At 44.8% G+C, this 6048-nt stretch overlaps 1 pseudogene; it reads left to right on the forward strand.

Moving 5' to 3' along the window:
* The first annotated feature begins 2454 nt into the window (after positions 1-2454).
* On the forward strand, positions 2455-3002 carry LOC132422382 (glycine cleavage system H protein, mitochondrial-like; annotated as a pseudogene).
* The last annotated feature ends 3046 nt before the right edge of the window (positions 3003-6048 follow it).

The following is a 6048-nucleotide window of genomic DNA, read 5'->3' on the forward strand; positions in this document are numbered from 1 at the left end:
AGAAAATCAGAAATCCAGAGCAAAGGTCATGAGGCAGTCAGAGATGTCTAGCAGAGCAAAGAACTGCTCAAGTTAGGACGTGATATGGGACAGCCAGGAGAGATGGCTAGAACATTTAACCATTCCTCCTGGGTACCCATAACATCACTTGGGAAGATGTGCAGTGGACTTCCTGAAGGCAAGGTAGAAGGGAGCTTGGACTATGGTTATTGGGCCTCGAAGAGAAGTGGGACCCCAGACAATTATGGAGCTGGAGGCATCTGGGTTACCCTCGAACACCCTGACTCCCAGTTTCCCCACCTGTTAAAAGCGTATAATAGTTTCCTCCATGACTACCTACAGGGTTATTGTGAGAATGAAGGACAATCTGAGACAAGACAGGAAGGGCTGCAAAAATCAAACACACAACCCAAATGTTCATCTCTACCTTTTGCTTTCTACATGTCAGAGCAAATCTATTGAACCAAGTTGTCTGGATATCTCTGAGAAACTGCTATGTACAGTTTATGAGCCTTGGCTACAAGCAAGCCAGAAGTTTTTCAAAAAGACAGATCCTTCCTTAGACCCACTGGCAACATGTCAGTGAACTTTCTTTCTGTGTTTGGGCATGTGGAGAAGAATGTAATCAGAGAGTATCTGGATGTGTTTGCAGTGTGCCTGTGTGTGTGTGTGTGTGTGTGTGTGTGTGTGTGTGTGTGTGTGTGTTTGCATGTACAGGGATAGCAGAGTGCAGCCGAAGCACAGTCAGAATCAGGCAGACTTGAGTGCGAGTCCAAACTCTTATTTCCCAGCTCCCTGATCTTGAAGACATTCTTTAACCTCTCTGAGCCTCAAGTTCTTCACAAGTAAAATGGGGCTGCTGTGACTTGAAAGCTGAACTTTAAAGTGCTCTGCAGGAACATTAAAAGGATCATACGCCATGATCAAGTGGGGTTTATCCCAGGAATGCAAGGATTCTTCAATATATGCAAATCAATCAGTGTGATACGCCATATTAACAAATTGAAGGAGAAAAACCATATGATCATCTCAATAGATGCAGAAAAAGCTTTTGACAAAATTCAACACCCACTTATAATAAAAACTCTCCAGAAAGTAGGCATAGAGGGAACTTACCTCAACATAACAGAGGCCATATATGACAAACCCACAGCCAACGTCACTCTCAATGGTGAAAAACTGAAACCATTTCCACTAAGATCAGGAACAAGACAAGGTTGCCCACTCTCACCACTATTATTCAACATAGTTTTGCAAGTTTTAGCCACAGCAATCAGAGATGAAAAAGAAATAAAAGGAATCCAAATCAGAAAAGAAGAAGTAAAGCTGTCGCTGTTTGCAGATAACATGATACTATACACAGATAATCCTAAAGATGCTACCAGAAAACTACTAGAGATGATCAATGAATTTGGTAAAGTAGCAGGATACAAAATTAATGCACAGAAATCTCTTGCATTCCTATACACTACTGATGAAAAATGTGAAAGAGAAATTAAGGAAACACTCCCATTTACCATTGCAACAAAAAGAATAAAATACCTAGGAATAAACCTACCTAAGGAGACAAAAGACCTGTATGCAGAAAACTGTAAGACACTGATGAAAGAAATTAAAGGTGATACAAAGAGATGGAGAGATATACCGTGTTCTTGGAGAAAAGGCAGTCTCTTCAATAAGTGGTGCTGGGAAAACTGGACAGCTACCTGTAAAAGAATGAAAATTAAAACACTCCTTAACACCATATATAAAAATAAATTCAAAATGGATTAAAGACCTAAACGTAAGGCCAGAAACTATAAAACTCTTAGAGGAAAACATAGGCAGAACACTCTATGACATAAATCACAGCAATATCCTTTGTGACCCACCTAGAGAAATGGAAATAAAAACAAAAATATACAAATGGGACCTAATGAAACTTAAAAGCTTTTGCATAGCAAAGGAAACCATAAACAAGATGAAAAGACACCCTCAGAATGGGAGAAAATATTTGCAAATGAAGCAACTGACAAAGGATTAATCTCCAGAATTTACAAGCAGCTCATGCAGCTCAATATGAAAAAAACAAACAACCCAATCCAAAAATGGGCAGAAGACCTAATTAGACATTTCTCCAAAGAAGATATACAGATTGCCAACAAACACATGAAAAGATGCTCAACATCACTAATCATTAGAGAAATGCAAATCAAAACTACAATGAGGTATCACCTTACACCGGTCAGAATGGCCATCATCAAAAAATCTACAAACAATAAATGCTGGAGAGGGCGTGGAGAAAAGGGAACCCTCTTGCACTGTTGGTGGGAATGTAAACTGATACAGCCACTATGGAGAACAGTATGGAGGTTCCTTAAAAAACTAAAAATAGAGCTACCATACGACCCAGCACTCCCACTCCTGGGCATATACCCTGAGAAAACCATAATTCAAAAAGAGTCATGTACCTCAATGGAGATGCTGCACGGAGACCCTCTGCACCCCTGCAGAGTGGTGCGGAGCGTGCAGGCCGCAGTTTGCAGCCTGCATGCCATCTCTGCGCCCAACGCGCCCTGCCCGCCGCGGCCCTGGGGACTGCGAGCGCACACCATCAGGGCACAGCACACTGGACTGGCTCTGCTGTCGGGTCATAAATTCACAGACACACATGAATGGTTAACAACAGAAAACGGTGTTGGAACAGTGGGAATCAGCAATTTTGCACAGGAAGCTTTGGGAGATGTTGTTTACTGTAGTCTGCCTGAAGTTGGGACAAAATTGAACAAACAAGAGGAATTTGGTGCTTTGGAAAGTGTGAAAGCTGATAGTGAACTCTATTCTCCTCTATCAGGAGAATTAACTGAAATTAATGAAGTTCTAGCAGAAAATCCACAAAATTTGTGTCAACAAATCTTGTTATGAGGATGGTTGGCGGATCAAGATGACACTCAGACCTAGATGAACTAATGAGTTCATATGAGAAAGCATATGAGAAATACATAAAATCTACTGAGGAGTGAAAATGGAACCCCTAACTAGTTTAAAACAGCTTAAAAAAAAAGAGTCATGTACCACAATGTTCATTGCAGCACTATTTACAATAGCCAGGACACGGAAGCAATCTAAGTGTCCATTGACAGATGAAAGGATAAAGAAGATGTGGCACATATATACAATGGAATATTACTCAGCCATAAAAAGAAACAAAATTGCGTTATCTGTAATGAGGTGGATGGACCTAGACTCTGTCATACAGATGAAGTAAGTCAGAAAGAGAAAAACAAATACCGTATGGTAACATACATATATGGAATCTAAAAAAAAAAAGTTTATGAAGAACCTAGGGGCAGGACAGGAATAAAGACGCAGACGTAGAGAATGGACTTGAGGACACGGGGAGGGGGAAGGGTAAGCTGTGACGAAGTGAGAGAGTGGCATGGACATATCTACACTACCAAACATAAAATAGATAGCTAGTGGGAAGCAGCTGCATAGCACAGGGAGATCAGCTCGGTGCTTTGTGTCCACCTAGAGGGGTGGGATAGGGAGGGTGGGAGGGAAACGCAAGAGGGAGGGGCTATGGGGATATATGTATATGTATAGCTCGTTCACTTTGTTATACAGCTGAAACTAACACAACGATGTAAAGCAATCATACTCCAATAAAGATGTTAAAAAAATAAATCAAGTGCTCTGCAGGCATAAGAGTGTATCTGAGATGTGTATGAATGAACCTGCATATGTTATGTGTCTTTCAGTTTGTGTGTGTCAGAGCGGGGGCGGGGGGGAAGTGGATGTGAATAATGTGTGTAGGAGGTAGACAGGTGGGTGTGTATATTTATATATATGGGTGGTATATCTGATTGTGTGTTTAGTTAATGTGTGAGAGGGAGGGAGAGAGGGAGGATGGAAGAGTAAGGGATCAGTAAGAAAGGAAAGGCTGGAGGAAGGAAATTAGGAAGGAAAGCGGGAAACCAGACAGTGTGAGACCAGATCTTGCTGTTCTTTCTGGAAGCCTCTGCCAGCTCCAAGGATGCAGACTGGAATTGGTTCAGAAACCTCAGGGACTCTCTCTGGAGCCAGTCCATCTGCTGGCTTCTTTCTTCCAGGATCACCTCTCAGCACTTATCCCAGGAGGCTGGGACTGAGGAAGTGTATGTTCCGAGTGGCAAGGTGCATCTCCTTGGTTCTCCAATAGGTAGGGGGCTACTCTGTCTCTGGGTGCTTTACCTCATCTGCACCTGGGTCCCTGGGTCACCCCTAAAACCAGGCTCGCCTCTGCTTGCTGCCCACAATTTCCACATCAGCCTGCTTCTCGCTACCTCCCTTCCTCTGAGCTCTCCCATTCCTCCAGGCCACCCTGCTCACGGCCACCAGGCTTGCACTCATAAGATATAGGGTGCCCCATTGCCCTCTGCCTAGAAAGCTGTTCACGGCTCTGGGCATGACCTGTCCCTCTGATTTTTCAAGCTGGGCTCAAATATCCCCTCCTCAGGGCTTCCCTGGTGGCACAGCGGTTGAGAGTCTGCCTGCCGATGCAGGGGACACGGGTTCATGCCCCGGTCCGGGAGAATCCCACATGCCGTGGAGCGGCTGGGCCCGTGAGTCATGGCCGCTGAACCTGCGCGTCCGGAGCCTGTGCTCCGCAACGGGAGAGGCCACAACAGTGAGAGGCCCGCGTACAGCAAAAAAAAAAAAAAAAAAAAAAAAAACCCCTCCTCAGTGAGGTGTGCTCTGACCTGTCAGCCTACAGCAACACTCTTCTCCTCCTTGAACTATCCATAAAAAAAATTCTATAGCACTTTTAGTGGTGAAAAATAACATACCCACAGCAAAGTACAAGAACATAGGTATAAAAAGCATGGTGGTTGGTTATAAACAGAACACCCATGTAACCGCCAGCCCCATTAAGAAATAAACTACTGCCTGCACCCTAGAAAGAGTCTCTCCTGCATCCCTGAATGGCGCCCCCCAGGCACACTCCCTTCTTCCTTCCTTAAGGTAACCACTACCTTGACCTTTTGGTAATCCCATCTATGCTATTAAGCTATTGTCTCCGTGCTTTCAATCAAAATTCTAATCTCTGCTTTGTGATGTTAAGCCTGGGACCTTGCAAGCCACTTTGCTCACCACCAGCTCAGTTCCTCTTAGAAGCTGCCAACAGGGGGGGCATGAGAAGGAGAGAGCTGGCCTGGAGAAGGGCAAAAGGACTTGCTTTTTCCTCTTCGCTTTCTGTACCTGTCAGCGTCACCACAGCAAATGCAGATGAAATATAAAAGCAGGCAATTGCCTTCCCAGTCTTCATTCTTTTGCTTTTCTAGAACCTACACCCTGATCTTGGGGAACCAGCCTTATTTAGGTGAGGTGAGGACACAGGAGAATTGGGGAGTTTTAAGTTAGATGTCAGCCATACAGAGACACATAATGTCCTTTGTGTGTTGTGTGACATGGAGCAAAGTTTGAGACCTCTTATTAAAGCCCAGGTTCCTCATCTGTAAAACAGGAACGAGCCGTTCTCACTAACTGTTGTATGAAGTGAGATCACATGCATAAGGGCCAGTCACATCACGCATGCTAAGTGGTCATAAGATGAGAACTCCTGTTAATGCTATTATCGTGGCTGTGAGTGGGCCCTGTCCCCGCGGGAGGGCTCCTTCAGCAAGCCCGGTCGTTGGGAGGAAGAAGCAAGTCACTTGGATCCAGGGCCTTTGGGCGGTGAGCTTTGGGTGGGTGGCTGGTGGGAGCAATGACCAGCCTGAGACATAATCAGAAGCAGGTGAGGAAATCGACACTCAGGAAGAGAGAGAGACTACGCAGCAGAGCGAGGGTGAGGAAAGAGGCCCAGACAGTCCTCACTGCCCGGGACCTCCAACCACTCACTGTCTCCCCAGCATCAGCCAAAATCTTCTCTAAGAAAGTCCCCCTACCCTTTCCCTGGGGACCTGCAGCGTGCTTTCAGCCATCTCCATGGAGCACCTGAGCTAATTCTCAAGACCTACTTACAATTCGCTTTACTGGAATTCTATCAGAGTGCCAGCCAGCAGTGTTCCTGATAAGCCACTCAAA

Source organism: Delphinus delphis, chromosome 3, assembly GCF_949987515.2.
Source record: "Delphinus delphis chromosome 3, mDelDel1.2, whole genome shotgun sequence".
NCBI classification, from domain to species: Eukaryota; Metazoa; Chordata; class Mammalia; order Artiodactyla; family Delphinidae; genus Delphinus; species Delphinus delphis.